General features: G+C 42.3%; 1 protein-coding gene across 7 annotated transcripts in view; it reads left to right on the top strand.

Moving 5' to 3' along the window:
• The window catches only part of GRB10 (growth factor receptor bound protein 10), a 450,157-nt gene that overhangs the window by 79,417 nt on the left and 352,693 nt on the right, over positions 1–18,047 (top strand). For 2 of the 7 annotated variants that reach the window (XM_070727758.1, XM_070727753.1), the window contains exon 2: positions 12,145–12,257. The exons of the other annotated variants lie outside the window; for them this stretch is intronic. The gene's annotated coding sequence lies outside the window, so the exon portion shown is untranslated. The remainder of the gene's footprint in view (positions 1–12,144; positions 12,258–18,047) is intronic. 7 annotated transcript variants of the gene reach the window in all.

The raw sequence follows: 18,047 nt of genomic DNA, 5'->3' as shown, positions 1-18,047 counted from the left end.
TCTCTCTGCTCACAGTTCTAATTTCTGCCACTGCTCATCCTCTGCAAGTGTAAAATGCTGCCAGCCACCAAATGCTCCCACTGACTGGTGTCTAGAGGTCAGAGTCCAGGTGGGTGGCTTCTTCCCAGCCCCATTTGTCAGTCCAACGGTACCACCAGACACTCTCACCCGCTGGCATTCGCTGGCATTCACAGCACAGAAGTATAGCACAGAAGTAGCACTTAAAAAGGGCTAAGCAGAGATTCAGCTGGTCTCCCTCTATTTTGCTCCAACCACCTCACTCTGCTTGGTACTCTTTCTCCGCAGCAGCCATCTTCCGGCTCTTCCTCCTCCTGCTAGCACAGTCATGCTGTTTCATGCTCAGCTGCAACCTGACAAAAACTGGCCCAACTCCCAAAAGAATGATCAAAATCATTAATTGGGAATTATTGATGGCAGGATGCTAGCAAAGCATCAAACTGAAGATGGCTAATCTGACAGAAGGTGATGCTGGGAATTACTCCTTTATTGGGAACTTTTCACATGTAATTTATTAAGATACACCTAAGCCTTACTAAATAGTTCTTTTTATTCAAAACATGCCACACAAAAAATATTGATTTCCTCTTCCTTCTTTAAATCATGAAATCATCATCCATATGTGCAGTCTTCATTGTGGAACATAGCTCTGTACAAGTAAAAGATTCTGTGTTGTAGAAATCACATTGTATTTGGATGACAATCAAGGTATAATTTTACATTACTCATAATTATTTATGTGGCTGGTTTCCTATGCAAATTTATTGCCCGAACTAAGCATTAATGGTGAAGTAGAAATAATGTGCAATTCTACTCTAGCTTTATTTCCTTCATTTGTTTTCATTTTCTATAAGAAAACACAAATCACAATAGTCATACATGAACAACTCTTCACATATAGGATGCTTTTCCAGGTGTGGATCATACATGCAGCTAGCCTCAGTTTGTGACAATGTATGTATGGAATTTGAGTGGCTTCACTTGGGTTTCAAACAATAGATATCACATAATATGTGAAAAAGAGCTTTTGTGTATGTTTTTATTTTCATCCTCTCCTAATTAAGAACATCTTTAGCTATGAGTAGGAGAGAATCTAGGGATAAGAATTTAACTAGAAAAACATTTCCTGCTTTGATCTGAATAAATCTTCTCTAAAACTTCAAATGGACGAAAGTCATAAAATCTCAAGGATAACTACACAATTGAACTTAATGTTTCAGTTCTCTTTCATTTATTCTTCCCACCCCTTGTCCCTTGACAGTAATAATGAACTTAGTTGAAAAAATCCATTTCTAAATGTATTTCTGGAATTTTTTCCCCTTGTATTGTACAGCTGGTTAAATAGGTTAAAGTCTCTGCAGACATATTGTGTACTATTGTATCAGTTTGGGCATTCAGGTATTTTTGACTAAGGAAATAATGCAAGCGGGACAGTATCTCTAATTAGTGAAAGAAAAGATGTGCTCAATCCAATTAAAAGTTCTTTTGAAAAGCTTATTAGTGAAACTTGAAGTCTTTCTCATGTTTCTGCTAAATAAATTTAGGACAAAGACTTCAAGGGAGAAGCTTTTCCCTCTCCCCAATTGCAAGGTCCTGCGCAACAAAATATGCTTTCCTTTGGGACATACATATCACATTATTTTATTTTTCAGATCCATCCTAGGACATTTATCCTTCTACCTTGGGCAATGGTCTTATGCCTTGGACAGGGAGACTAGAAGATCTTCAGAATTCCTTCTAGGCCTATACAGTAATTGTATGATTTTTCTCCCAGGAATATCAGACTTATAATTTATTGCTCTTTTATAAACAAACAAGCAGCATTAAGGGAATTAGCTAACCTGTATTCAAATAATTAAAAACCTTCTAATGATCATTGTGTAAACAAAACTTGAATAGCAGCAATTTTCTTGTAGCACTTCATAATAAAAATGAACTATCAAAAGCTTTGTTTTCTAACACTTCTGTCCTACTATATATACCCACAATTTTATAGTTTCTTTGTAAAAAAGAGACAAATATATGGATGGATATCAAAGGGGAACTGTTTTGTGAATTGTTCACTGTGCGGCTGAAATAATGTTCCTAATCATGTCTATTCAGTACCACTGATTTCCAGGTAAACTACACTGCAGTGACATTAGCCACCTCCTAATCTTGCATAACAGTTGTCTAGTTTATTTAGCTCTTCAGCTTTATATTTAGGAGGAATATCTTTCTTGGTTAACATTCCACACTGGAACATTCTGAACATTTTTTTATATACCACAAATTTCCTGCTTCTTTCTCTGTGTGGAAGGCCACAATATTAAGAAGTGTACTACAATCAAGGATTGAGTTTTTCTTTCATGCTAAATTTGAGCTAACTATATGTATTGACACACCTCTTTACTCCAGAGATCTAGAAGACTAAGTATTTTTATGTAGTTTTGGGCAGAGGGCTGCTTGGTACCATGAGATAGGGAGGAGTATTTTAAAATAACAGTAATATCCAGTAGTATTCAGATAATACTGATGACTGCTCAGAGGGGTCTGAAGTGTAAAACATATGAAGAAGGTTTGAAGGAGTTGGTTGTGCCTAATCTAATGAAAAGAAGGATTAGGGGGTGATATGAAAGCAGTCTTCCAATATTTGAGAGGCTGCCACAAAGAAGCGGGGGTTAGCATATTCTCCAAAACTTCTGAAAGCAGGACAAGATCAGTGTATGGAAACTAATCAAGGAGAAAACTAAATTAGAAGTAGGGAAAAATTAATGGAACAGCTTGCCTTCAGAATTTGTGAGTGCTTCATCACTAGAGGTTTTTAAGAAGAGATGGGAAAAACATTTCTGAAATAGTATAAAGTCTCCTGCTTGAATAAGGGGTTGGACTAGAGGACTTCCAAGATCCATTCCAATTCTGTTATTCTCCTTGGTAGTTGGAGTCAACTTTCAAATAAGGTTTTCCATGTCTAATCACATTGAGGACTGAACCTGTCAATCAAAATTCTTGATATATCTAGCAATGTTCCCTCTAATTTTTTTTCGGTGTGGGCGGAAAAGTACAGTGTCTGAGCGGCAGACCCTTCGGGACTGGGCGGCACAGAAGTATAAATAAATAAATAAATAAATAAATAAATAAATAGCTCCTGATTTTTTTTCACAGATGTCACCCAAGACAACTTATTGTGTAATTATTTGGGGCTCGGTGCTGGGGTATAATAGTTATAGTTATAGTTTATAGTTTATTAGATTTGTATGCCCTCCCTCTCTGAAGACTCACAACATAATAGTGATACAATACATTACAAATCTAATAGAAGTTAAATCAATTTAAAAACATTAATACATAGTAAAATCCCTAACTATACAATCATACACATTCAACCTAATCCATCATACAGTAAGGCTGAAAACATAATAAAAAGGGGAGAAGGTGGTAATTATCCCCACACCTGGTGACAAAGGTTGGTCTTAAGCATTTTACGGAAGGCGAGGAGGGTGGGGGCTTTTTGAATCTATGGAGAGAGTTGATTCCAGAGGGCCGGGGCCACCAGATAGAAGGCTATGATGACAGAAATGGGTTTTAAGGAGTTTGCGAAAGGCAAGGAGGGTGGGGGCAGTTCTAATCTACGAGGGGAGCTGGTTCCAGAGGGTCGGGGCCACCACAGAGAAGGCTCTTCCCCTGGGTCCTGCCAAACAACATTGTTTAGTTGATGGGACCCGGAGAAGGCCAACTCTGTGGGACCTAACCGGTCGCTGGGATTCGTGCAGCAGAAGGCGGTCCCGGAGATATTCTGGTTCAATGCCATGAAGGGCTTTATAGGTCATAACCAACACTTTGAATTGTGACCGGAAACTGATCGGCAACCAATGCACACTGCAGAGTGTTGGTTTAACATGGGCATACCTAGGGAAGCCCATGATTGCTCTCGCAGCTGCATTCTGCACGATCTGAAGTTTCCGAACATTCTTCTTAGGATAAGGGAAGCCTGGTTGCCCTCTTGGACTTGTGTTACACTAGATGCTTAGTCAACCCTGCATTACAGTAGTCAAACCTTGAGGTGATGAGGGCAAGAGTGATTGAGCAGTGAGTCCCAGTTCAGATAGGGCCGCAACTGGTGCACCAGGCGAACCTGGGCAAACGTCCCCCTCGCCACAGGATGGTTCTCTAATGTGAGCTGTGGATCGAGGAAGACGCCCAAGTTGTGGACCCTCTCTAAGGGGCTCAATAATTCCCCCCCTCCAGGGTAATGGACGGACAGATGGAATTGTCCTTGGGAGGCAAGACCCACAGCCACTCCGTCTTGTCTGGGTTGAGTTTGAGTTTGTTGACACCCATCCAGGCCCCAACAGCCTCCAGGCACTGGCATATCACTTCCACTGCTTCGTTGACTGGACATGGATGGGGTGGAGATGTATAGCTGGGTATCATCGGCGTATTGATGATACCTCACCCCATGCCCTTAGCGGTATTGAGACCAATGGTTTAATTGGTAACATATATTTTATGTTTTGTATTATATAGTAATGCATTTATGTTCTTTTTATACAGTTAATAATAAAACATACTTAACACGCTTTCTATTGAATAGACATAAAAAAGAGTTATATTAATTCTTTAGTAGTTTTGGTTTATAACATTTCTTTGTCACGCAGCACTACTAGTAGTTGTTCTTTTATTCAACCATGTGTAGAAGTCTTTCCAAATCTGATAATATTTTGAGTTATCTTGTTCTTTTAGTTCCATTGTTAGCTTGTCTGCTTCAGCACAGTCCAACATTTTTTTTATTAGGTTCCATTCATTCGGCATTGCTTCGTTTTTCCAGAATTGGGCTATAGTTATTCTTGTTGATGTTATTAGGTGTTGTATCAAATAAAGGTGTTCCTTTTTCATCTGGTTTTCAATAATACCAAGCAAAAATATTTCTGGTTTCATTTCTAATTCAATCTTAATTATTTCTTTTATCCACTTTTGAAGTTTCTGCCAAATTACTTTAACTTGTCTACATGTCCACCACATATGGAAATATGAGCCCTGTTTCTCTCCACATTTCCAACAATTAGGTTTAAGATTGGTATACATTTTGGCTAGTCTTGCGGGTGGCAAGTGCCACCTATAGAACATTTTGATTGCATTTTCTTTGTATGCAGTAGATTTTGTGATTTTATAATTAGTGTGGATTGTATGACCAATATTTTTAGCCCATGCTATCATATTACCCTTAACAATTTCTTCAACATTTTGATATTCTAATAGTATTTTATATATATTAGTAATTGATTTTTTATTTGGTCCTAATAAGATTTTATCTAATGGTGTGTCATTTTTCTGTATTCCGTATTTTTCAATGTCTACTCGTAATCTAGATGTTATTTGATAGTAGGACAACCAATCTATTTTAAATCCTTCTTCTTCTAATTGTGTTCGTGATTTTAACTTTGTTTCTTTGTCCAGTAATTGTGAATATTTTAGCAATTTTGGCAAGCTTAGGGTATTCGGGTATGTTATTGCTTCTATACTCGAGAACCATAATGGTATTTTAGAGTAATGTTGTTTCCTGATTAAATTCCAAGTGTCTAATAATGATTTTCTGATCAAGTGGTGTTTGAAGTAAGAATGTGTGGCAGCTTTATTGTCCCAGATGAAACTGTGCCATCCAGACTGAATGTGATGTCCTTCCAGGGCAAGTAATCTTATACTTTGGAGCTGTATCCACTCTCTAACCCAGGTTAGGACTGCAGCTTGGTAGTATAGTTTAAAGTTGGGTAGACCGAGGCCACCTTGTTTTGGGCTATCTTGCATCCATTTAAGTCTGATTCTTGCTTTTTTGCCTTGCCATATGAATTTGGATATTAATTTGTCTAAGTTTTTAAAGAATGTTCCTTCTAATTTAATTGGAATTGTTTGAAAAAGATATAAGAATGTTGGTAATATGGTCATTTTTATTGTTGCGATTCTTCCTAGCAGTGAAATTGGTAGTTTGGCCCAAACCTCTAATTGTAATTTTGTTTTATTTAATAATACATCGTAATTGTCTTTTTTTTAATGTTATGCATTTAGATGAGAGATTAATTCCTAAGTATTTAATTCTTTCTGTAATCTCCAATTCCAATTCTCTAGTTAGGGTTTGCTTTTCTTCCGTCATCATATTCTTAATTATAGTTTTAGTTTTAACTATTAAATTTTAATCCTGCTAGAAGTCCATAATTGTTTATTTCTTCCATTAGTTTTTTACCCGTTTGTATTGGGTTTTCAATGATAAAGGCTATATCATCAGCGAAGGCTTGTAATTTAAACTCTTGACCCTTGGATTTAAGACCTGTTATTTCTTCATTTTTACGTACTTGGTTTAATAGGATTTCGGTACATAGGATAAAAAGAAGGGGAGATAATGGGCATCCCTGATGGACACCTTTGTGTATTTGGAACGTATCTGTAGTCTCACCATTAATTATGATTTTGGCTGATTGTTTTGAATATATTGTTCGAATTGCTCTAATAAAATTTTGTCCAAAATTCATTTTGGTCAGTACTTCGAATAGGAATTCCCAATTTAAGTTGTTGAATGCTTTTTGGGCATCCATAAATATTATTGCAGCTGCTTTTTCCGGATGTGATTTGTAAAATTCTAAAGTATCGAGCATTATTCTGGTATTATTTTGGATGTGGTATTATTTTGGATGGTCGGGGTGTATCCATTTATTTAAAATTGTTTTGAGTCTATTGGCTATTATAGCTAAGAAAATTTTATAATCTGTATTCAATAATGCTATAGGTCTATAATTAGTTATTTTTTCTTTTTCTTTCTTTTCTTTAGGAATTAAAGTTATCAGGGAATCTATCCACGAGTTTGGCATTTTACCTAAGGTTAATACTTCATTAAATACTTCTAACATCAGGTCATTTAAGGTATCTCCTAATTCTTTGTAATATTCCGCTGGAATTCCATCTGGACCTGGGGTTTTGTTGTTTTTTTGTCTCTGTATGGCAATTTCTAATTCTCCCTTGGTTATACTTTTCCCTAGTAATTCTCTATCTAGTTCTGTTATCTCATCTAAGTTACATTTACCTAAATAGTTACATATATCTGTTTCAATTATTTCTTCTTTCTGGTATAATGTTTGATAGAATTCCGTAGCAATTTTCTTTTTTTCTTTTAATGCAAAGTGTATCACTCCCCTGTTGTCTTCTAATTGGTGGATATATTTGTTTTCCTTCTCTTTTTTAATTTATATGCCAGCCATTTACCCGTTTTGTTAGCTTGCTTGAAGTGGTTTTGATTTGCTCTTTTAATTTGCACAGCTATATCCTCTTGTATAATTAAATTGATTTTGTGTTTAAGTTTATCTTTTTCTTGGTTTAAGTAGTTACTCTGGGGGTCATTTTGTAGCTGCGTTTCCAGTTTTTTTATTTGTTCTTGTAATTCTCTTAATTTTTGTTTTTTATTGGGTCTTATATTTATTTTTCTCTCTCCAGGTATCTTTTAGTCTACATTCTTCCACGATATCAAAAAAGACTGGTGGTAAACGATTTCTATTGTTAGTTTTATTGTTTTTTCTCCCTGATTTGTAGTCAATTTTTGGGTCTACTATGGCGTTAAAGTCTCCCAACAAGCATAAATTTGGATTTTGTGTCATAGTTATTTGTTCATATAATTTTTTATAAAATTCTTTTTGATTAGTATTCGGTGCGTAAATTACAGTTATTAAAATCTTTTTTTGATCTATCGTGATTTCTAGTATCAAAATTCTGCCTTCCTCATCTGAGAATACTTGTTTCGGGTTAAGCCACTCTTTGGCGTACACTGCTATACCTCTTTTTTTGTTCTCTGTTAAAGCTACAAATGTTTTCCCAAGTTTTGGATTCTCTAGTAGGTTTTTCTCTGACTTTTGTATGTGTGTTTCCTGTAGACTGATCTGCATTTTCATTTTGTAATTTTTTATAGGTTTGTTTTCTTTTAACTGCTGAATTTAGTCCGTTGATGTTGACCGAAAATATTTTTGCTTGTTTTTCCATGTTACTGTTTCCTGGCCATTGCTTGTGTGATTACTCTCCATCTTTCTTCTCTTAGGTCTTGGTTCACAGTTTTTATTTCTGTATTTTTGTTCTTGTCTTCCTGATAAGGGCGTTCTCTCTCCGAACTGCTGTTCGTGGTTCTCTCTAAATTTTCTTCTATGAATCTGTCAGCTTTTACATAAGAATCTATTTTGATCTTCCTATCCTTCCATATAATTAACAGGCCTTCTGGGATTAGCCATCGAAATGGGATCCCTTGTCATAGAAACATAGAAGTCTGACGGCAGAAAAAGACCTCATGGTCCATCTAGTCTGACCTTATACTATTTTCTGTATTTTATCTTAGGATGGATATATGTTTATCCCAGGCATGTTTAAATTCAGTTACTGTGGATTTATCTACCACGTCTGCTGGAAGTTTGTTCCAAGGATCTACTACTCTTTCAGTAAAATAATATTTTCTCATGTTGCTTTTGATCTTTCCCCCAACTAACTTCAGATTGTGTCCCCTTGTTCTTGTGTTCACTTTCCTATTAAAAACACTTCCCTCCTGGAGCTTATTTAACCCTTTAACATATTTAAATGTTTCGATCATGTCCCCCCTTTTCCTTCTGTCCTCCAGACTAATCAGATTGAGTTCATTAAGTCTTTCCTGATACGTTTTATGCTTAAGACCTTCTACCATTCTTGTAGCCCGTCTTTGGACCCGTTCAATTTTGTCAATATCTTTTTGTAGGTGAGGTCTCCAGACCTGAACACAGTATTCCAAATGTGGTCTCACCAGCACTCTATATAGCGGGATCATAATCTCCCCTTTCCTGCTTGTTATACCTCTAACTATGCAGCCAAGCATCCTACTTGCTTTGAGGATTCCTTTGAGGATTCCTTTTCCCCAAGTGTATTATTTTACATTTGGAAACATTAAACTGCAGTTTCCATTGCTTTGACCATTTATCCAGTAAAGCTAAATCATTTACCATATTACAGACGTCTCCAGGAATATCAACCCTATTGCACACTTTAGAGTCATCGGCAAATAGGCAAACCTTCCCTACCAAACCTTCCCCTATGTCACTCACAAACATATTAAAAAGAATAGGATCCAGAACAGACCCTTGTGGCATACCGCTTGTAACCTGTCTCTGCTCAGAATACTCACCATTAACAATAACTCTCTGATGTCTACACTTCAGCCAGCTGCAAAATCCATTGAACTACCCAGGGATTAAGTCCAATCTTCACTAATTTATCTATCAGCTCTTTATGTGGAACTGTATCAAAGGCTTTGCTGAAGTCCAGGTAGGCAATATCCACGGCACCACCTTGATCCAACACCTTTGTGACATAGTCAAAGAAATCAATGAGATTAGTCTGACATGATTTGCCTTCAGTAAAGCCATGCTGATTTGGGTCCAATAAGTTATTGTTTTTTAGGTGCTGATTTATCCTCTTTTTGAGTAGAGTCTCCATCATTTTAACTACAACTGATATCAAGGTAACTGGCCTGTAGTTACCAGCTTCTTCTCTACTGCCCTTCTTGTGAATAGGCACAACACTGGCCATTCTCCAATCCTCAGGAACATCTCCCGTTAACAGGGATTGGTTAAACAAATCAGTCAGGGGTGTAGAAATGACAGATCTGAGTTCTTTAAGAACTCTGGGGTGGATGCCATCTGGACCCATTGCCTTATTTATCTTTAATCGTTCAGGTTCTTCTAAGACATCGGCTTCTAAGATCACTGGAGTTGAATCCGTACAGCTGGAAGCAATGCTATATCCCTCTATAGTATTATTTTGTAAGGTGTCTTTTGAGAAAACTAAACAGAAGTAGCTATTGAAATGGTCCGCAATCTCCTTATTCCCATGAATGCATGTATACCGCAGTTTTTCTTCTTCCTATCACTAATATCTCTGAAGAAGGTTTTATCCCCCTTCTTTAAAGATTTTGCAATTTCTTCCTCTTTTGAGGCTTTAGCAGCATATATTATCTGTTTCACCTCCTTCTGTCTCATTTTATACACCTCTCTATGAGCTATACTTCCAGACTCTTTATACCTCCTATAGGCAGCCTTTTTTTCATTGACTATAGCCCTTACATCATTGCTAAACCATAGCGGTTTCTTCTTCCTTTTACCTTTAGTTATTTGTCTTACATATAGTCCACTGGCTTTTAAGATGGCCTTTTTAAATACAGTCCACTGGGTGCTCGCTCCTGCCATTTTATCCGTCCCATTTAATTCATTATTTAAATATTTCCCTATTGCATTAAATTTTGTTTTTCTGAAATCCAATACTTTGGTTGCAGTATAGGACTGCTCACAATCAGTTTTTACATCAAACCACAAACATAGATGGTCACTGCAACCTAAATTTTCTCCCACCTTGACCTCTGAAACCCAATTCCCATTCGTAAAGACTAAATCTAGAATATTCTCCCCTCTAGTTGGTGTCTTAACCAGCTGTGCCAGAGCTGCTCCTGTAAAGGCCTCTACTATATTCTTACTTTTGCATGTAAGGGCACTGGGGATATTCCAGTCAACATCAGGCATGTTGAAATCACCCATAACCACAATATCTCCCTTCACTGCCATTTGGGTAATTTCATCCACCATCTTGTTGTCATATTCCTCAGATTGCCCTGGAGGCCTATAGATCACCCCAATTCTAATGCAGAACCTTCTTTATTTTGCATGCAAATCCAGAGAGTCTCCAGATCTTTACATGTATTTTGAATTAGTGTTGTTTTTAGATTTTCTTTAACATAAATGGCTACTCCACCTCCCCTTCTCTCTATTCTATCCTTCCTATACAGTGTATATCCTGGTATAGATATTTCCCATTCATTAGAATCCTTAAACCATGTCTCAGTTATGGCAACCAGATACAAATTATCTCTAGATATTATGGCCATTAACTCACAGAGCTTGTTGCTCAAGCTTCGAGCATCCGTGCACATTACCCGAAGAACATTATTTTCATTATTAGTTTGCCCCTTATCATCAACAACTACATCTATTTTATTTGCAGCTCCCTTTTCATAAGCTTCCAGAAACTGATTTATCCTCATTGGTCGGGGACAGAAATCATCCACATCAGTTACATCTCTGTCCCCTTTACCTAGTTTAAATGCCTGTCCAAAAAAGTTCTGAATTCCTCACCGAGCACCTGGGTACCTCTGTATGATGGATGCAAACCATCCCTCTTAAACAACTCCCTATTAGACCACCCACTGACATCATGACTTACATAGCCAAAACCTTCAGCTTTACACCACTGCCTTAACCACACATTAAACTCTCTGATACAAGTTGTTTTATCCTCCTGGCCACAAACTGGTAACACCTCTGAGAAAGTCACTGAATCAGTTATTTTACCCAGCTCCACACTTAGACATTGAAAATCTCTTTTTACTCGATTAACATTTCTCTGGGACAAATCATTTGTGCCAAGATGCACCACCACATCAACTTTACTACCTTTATTCACAGCCTTGACAATGTTTGTAATCCGCCTCCTTTCCCTGTTGGCAGTGGCCCCTGGGAGACACCCCATCACCTTCACCACATCCTTACTCTGTCCCAAATCAACACTCTAACAGTCGAGTCACCCACAAGAAAATGTGTCCCCTTTTTATTTCTACTAACTGCAATTGATGGTTTGGTGACACTATGCACCTCACTTACAGCAACTTCTCCTTTTAACATCCCCTCATTCTCCATCTGAGGGGCCTTGCTAATATCTACAACATCCTTACTATTTAAATCCGCAAGAATATTATAGGAATTTGATACAGAGAGACCAAAATTGTTATGTTTTTGCTCGACTGCACGTAATCTTCCTGAAACGACAGTTGTCCACACAGCCCTCCTCCTCGGTGGGCACTGTGGAAGTGGAGGCTGCACACCATTGTCTTATCAATTTGTTCGTTAAAAATTGAAAATCTCTTCTTCTCTCCCTTATTCTTTTCAGAATTTGTTTTAATATTATTATTTCCTTCCCATCGTATATTAGGGGTTCACCTCTTGTACTTTTGTATATTTCCTCTCTAACATTTTTCTTTGTAAATCTGATATGCACCTCTCTCGGTAACTTAAGACATATGGCATAATTTGTTTGTACCCTATACAGTTCGTCAATATGGTTCCTGAGCCCTTCTTCATCTACTTCTAAGAGTGAGGAGAATATTTCCGTCATTTTTTTGAAGAGATCTTCATCATTAGTTTCCGGTACATTTTGAATTTGTAAGTAAAAATTGGCTTTTTCTCCACTGCATCTGGAAGGAGAGTCCAACATGGGTAATGTACCAATCCTATTGGTAGAGACTGAGTTATAATTAGCATAATAATAGCTACCGCCCCCTTACTGCTCCCATGAGCCCCAGTTTAAAAACTCAGTCCAAGGGTAGAGACATACTGAGTTTTGCTCTTAGGAGTTATATATATAGAAATAAATTATAAATAAAAATAAGTTGATTGTTGTTGACCTGTTTAATCCTGTTCTTTGTCTTTCAGATTGAGAGGATCGCAGAAGAAGGAAGAACAGAGGAAAGGGGTCTCTGCCCTCCGCGGGCAGCACCCCCAACGATCCTCCTCAGGGGTTTTGTATTCCCTCCGTGGGAACACCCCGTAGAGGAGCACCCAGCCTGGGGACCCTGACCTCCGTGGCCAGACCAGGGCTGTCAGCTGAAGGTGGAGGGGTCCGACCCCTCCACTGGAAAGCTTGAAGGCGCTATAGCTGAGGCTCTAGGCAAGGAGCGGAGCCGTGCCTCTCAGCTGTTCGGCAGCTGCCGAACGAGCCGCCGGCGCGCCAAAGACACTGGGACTGCCAGTAACCCCGGCGAGGCCAGTGGAGCCGCGAGCGCACCGCCGGAGAAGCAGCAGGAGCTGCCATAAGCCGCAGTGGGGGCTGGAAGCCACAGCGCTCCCCCCCGAAAGGGAAAAAAGCCTCGAACGGCATGGGGGCCGCCATGTTGGTTGCTACTTGCGCAACCCCCAAAGGCGCCAACAGGAAGTCCTTCCTGCAGCTGGTAGGCGCGAAGAGGCTGCAAGCCTCAGTGCGCAGGCACGATTGGCCAAAAAAGACAGTGGCCATCTTTTTTCTGACTCAGAGCCAAATTTTTGCTGAGCAACGAGGCTACGAGGCCAAAACACCGACGGTTCCTCAGTCCCATGAACACTGTGAGTACCATGGAGGAACAAGCGGGCCTCGAGAAGGCTGCCTCCCCCAATGTGGCCAAGGAAAAGCCGAAGGGGAAGGCCAAGGAGAAGTCTAAGACTTCACAGTCCCCAGCCTCAGCCTCATCTATGAAGGAGGCCGAAAAACGTATTAAGGCCTTAGAAAAAAAACTGGAGGCGGCTCTACAGGCCTCCCCCTCCACAGTACCACTGGGCCAGAGGCAAGTTTCAACACCTGACGCAGTCACCACACTGCAGGCCTTTGGCTTACCTGAGGAGGACTGGTCACCTGACAGGCAATCACCTGTGTTGCCACGCATCATATCCTCCCCAGCCCCTTCGTGGAACAGACCTGAGTCAGCTAGCTATGCTAGAAGAAGTTCTCTGGGCCCAGCTGCCACATTCACGCCCACAGCGACGGGACTAAGGGCACAGGCAAGCACCTGGCAGGATATGCCACCCGACTTGCAGGATCTTATTGCAAATGTTTATTCTCAAGGCATGGCGGCTGGGGCCAATAAATATGGCCAGCAACCTTCTCAAGCAACAACAGGGCAGGTCTGGTCAGCACCGCCCCCCTCGGGCTTGGGGTCCTTATCGGAGGAGCCACTCATGGGAGAGGACAGCGACAGGGAGTATGACCTCTCTGAGGACGAAACAACTTCCGAACAACCACAACTGGTAGGCCTGTTTAAGCCAACACTGTTCAGGACTCTGTTATTTAAGGGTAAACAGGTGATGAACCTACCAGGAACAACTAAGACAGCAGAAGATGCAGACAAGACCCCAGACGCCTTGCTCCAGGAACCTCAGCCCGAGTCGGAACATTTCCCAGCATCAAATATTTTTCTGCAGGGAGCCAAGCGCCCCTGGCAATACCCAGCAGCGGCTCAAGGTCCATCCAACCTGGAACGTCGTTTCTACACGTTCGACGAGGAGGTGGAGAAACTCCTCGAGTTTCCACCCATAGACCAACCGGTCGTGACCTTGGTCTCCAGCGCCCTGGTGCCCTCCAAAACAGGGGAGAGCCTGAAGCCAGAGGACCGGAAGGCGGAGATACTCCTGAAAAAGGCACACCAGATGGCGAGCTGGGGATTTAGGGCAGCAGCGGCTGCATCCTTCATCAATAGAGCTTCTCTCTGGTGGATGCAAGAGATGCAATCTCACCTGGGGCCGGAGGACGGAAGACTACGCCAGGACCTGGCTAAACTACGAGCTGCGACGGAATTTTCCGCAGATGCCACATTGCACGCGGCTAAATTTTCCAGCAGGGGCATGGCTACCACTCTTGCAGCACGACGACTCCTGTGGCTTAGACACTGGCCAGCCGATCTGAAGTCCAAGTGGCGACTGGCGTCAGCCCCATTCCAAAGCTCTATGCTCTTTGGGGATATATTGGACAAAGTCCTCATTGAGGACAAGGACAAGAGGAAGGTCCTCCCCAGAACGGGCAGACGGCAAGACCGGAGATCAGCGCCATATACGAGGCGCCAAACGCCCCGCTGGGATAGCTCCGCAGGGGCAGGTCAGGGTCAAAGGTCGTATGCACAAGGTCAGTTCTCAAACCAAACCTTCAGAAGTGACCGGGGGTCCTTCCAAGACAGACCCAGGGGCTACCAGGGCTCGAGGCGGCCCTTTCGGGGGAACACCCAGAGAGGCTTCCGCCACTCTAAGTGACTCTGCCAACCAGTTGCCAATCGGCGGGAAGCTCCAGCACTTCAGCGCCTCCTGGCACACCACCTCCTCCGACCAATGGGTCCAGGCTACGGTGTCGGGAGGACTCCGCCTGGAGTTTGTAGGCCAACCCCCCAACCGGTTCATACACTGCCCAAAGGTTCGAGAACCGCAAAACAAGCAGCAATTACAAAACGAAATTGCTCATTTGCTGGAAATCCAAGCCATAGAACCAGTACCGCCACAGGAGGAGGGAAAAGGATTTTATTCAAGGATCTTCATTGTTCCCAAGTCTTCAGGAGGTTGCAGGTTGATCCTCAACCTGAAGCAACTAAACATCTTCATAAAGTACAGACGATTCCACATGCACTCGCTACAAACTATTTTGACCTCAATCAGATCACAGGATCTGTTAACGTCCATCGATCTAAAAGAGGCGTACCTACATGTTCCCATACACCCATCACACCGGAAATACCTCCGTTTTTGTTCAGAGGGAACACACTACCAATACAAGGCCATGCCATTTGGCCTTTCGTCAGCTCCACGGACTTTTACCAAACTCCTGGATGCCCTGACAGCACACCTGCGCTCTCAATCCATCAGACTGATGGCGTATCTGGACGACATCATCATACTGTCCAGGTCGCCAGCGCAGGCGAGACAGGACTTAAGCCAAACTATACGGACATTGGAAGCTCATGGCTTTACTATCAATATGGAAAAGAGCCAATTGATCCCCAGAACCAGACTTTTACACCTGGGAGCGATCATAGACACCTTGTCGGGCTCAGTCTCACTCTCCCCAGAGAGAATAGTGAATATACAACGCTTGATAGCCGAACTCAACCAACACAGACAGGTCCCCATGTCACTGTTGTCAAAGGTGTTGGGAACCCTGGTCTCGGCTATAGGGATTGTGCCCTGGGCCAGGCACCACATCCGGGCCCTGCAGTGGTTTTTACTACCGGCACAAAGGGCCAAGGTGAGCCACTCAGATCAGCGAATCCAAATACCGCGAAACGTCAAGGTTTCCCTGAGATGGTGGACATCGCCCGCAATACTCAAAGGTTCTTCCTTTCAGATGCAGGACAAGATGATTTTAACTACAGACGCCAGCCTCTATGGTTGGGGAGCTCACATCGGCCCCCACATGGCGCAAGGCACATGGTCAGCAGAGGAATTGACACCTATAAACATAAACTTCCTCGAACTCAGAGTGGTCTTTCTAGCTCTTCAGACCTTCCACTCTATAGTCCGGGACAAACACATACTGGTGCTTACAGACAATGTGGCGACCAGAGCTCACCTGAACCACCAAGGGGGCACGAGGTCGCGTCGCCTTATGGAAGAGACGGCAAACCTATTCGATTGGGCCGAACTTCACCTAGCGTCCTTATCCGCGGAGCACATTGCCGGGACCAACAACACCCAGGCAGATTGGCTCAGCAGGACTACATTAGACCCATCAGAGTGGAGGCTGGACCCAGCGCTCTTTCAACAGATATCGCACAGGTTTGGGACTCCATCTGTAGACCTGTTCGCCACCCACCGGAATGCGCAGACCCGAAGGTTTTATTCACGTTTTCCGGAACCGGGGACAGAGGGGGTCAACGCCTTGCGGTCAGCTTGGCCGACAGGGCTGCTGTACGCATTTCCTCCAGTAAACCTGATACCAAGAGTCATAGAGAAAATTCTCCAAGAGAGGGCAGAGGTTCTGATGGTGGCACCACACTGGCCACGCCGGCCGTGGTTCGCCAACCTGATGGCTCTGTCAGTAACTCCACCATGGAGGATGCCAGACCACATCATCACCCTCAGCCAGGGGAACCTACAACACCCGGATCCCCAGTGGCTACAACTAACCGTATGGCACTTGAAAGGCACCGGTTAAAGCATCAAGATCTGCCGGAGAAGGTCATCGATACAATTCAGGCCGCTCGACGTCCCTCAACTTCCAGGATATACCAGGCCACGTGGGCTGCCTTTTGCACATTTTGTAGCAAGGAGGGCAAGAACCCCAGGGAGGCATCGGTGATCACGGTGCTGGAATTCCTACAGGCAGGAATAGACCGGGGACTGGCTCCTAACACGTTAAGGAGACAGGTGGCAGCACTCTCCACCATGATTCAGATACCAGAGTCTCGTTCGCTAGCCCATCACTCGTGGGTAAGAGACTTTATACGTGGAGCCTCAAATTCACATACACCACCGGTACGGAGGTTCCCCTCATGGGATCTATCGATAGTACTTAAGGCCTTGACAAAACCACCGTTTGAGCCTTTGCGATCAATTCCACTTAGGCTCCTTTCATTGAAAACAGCCTTTTTAGTAGCGGTCACTTCGGCACGCAGAGTGTCAGAGATCTCAGCCCTATCTGTGAGACCAGATTTATGTATCTTTTATCCAGATAGAGTGGTACTCCGCTTGGATCCGGCGTTCATTCCCAAGGTGAACACCTTGTTCCACAGGAAACAAGAACTTATATTGCCTGACTTCTGCACGCATGGAGACCATCCATCAGAGTTAAGATGGCATAAAGTCGACGTACGACGTGCTCTAAAGATTTATATCAGGAGAACTGCAGCATTCAGAAAGTCTGAGACTCTGTTTATTTCTTTTTCTCAACACAGAATGGGACTTGGACTATCTTCTAAATCGATAAGCCGTTGGCTCAAGGACTGCATTCTGGAAGCCTACAGAGCGGGAGGACATGACCCCCCGACGGGCCTAACAGCTCATTCAACCAGGAGTGCGGCCACATCGGCGGCCTGGACGACACAGGCCTCGATAGAAGACATTTGCAGAGCTGCCACTTGGGCAGCACCTACGACATTTATTAAGCACTACAAGTTGGACTCATTTGCGTCCGCTGAGGCAGCGTTTGGTAGACGTGTGCTACAGAAAGTGTGTGCATCTCCAACGTCCCAGTCAAGACCTTCTCCCTCCCATGGGCAGTAAATCTTTGGTATATCCCATGTTGGACTCTCCTTCCAGATGCAGTGGAGAAGACCCATTGTACCTACCTGAACGGTCTTCTCGATGCACTGGAAGGAGAGTCCAAACCCACCCGACTAGTTACAGTTCAAAGACGTCGGAGATGGGGAGTTTGAAGTTCAGTTGTGATAATAAAAGTTGGTTATCCTCTTACATTGGTTTTTTCATTTTTAAAACTGGGGCTCA

Source organism: Erythrolamprus reginae, chromosome Z, assembly GCF_031021105.1.
Source record: "Erythrolamprus reginae isolate rEryReg1 chromosome Z, rEryReg1.hap1, whole genome shotgun sequence".
In the NCBI taxonomy this organism is placed as follows: Eukaryota; Metazoa; Chordata; class Lepidosauria; order Squamata; family Dipsadidae; genus Erythrolamprus; species Erythrolamprus reginae.
Note: the sequence above shows the minus strand (reverse complement) of the source record. Positions and strands in the feature narration are given on the sequence as shown.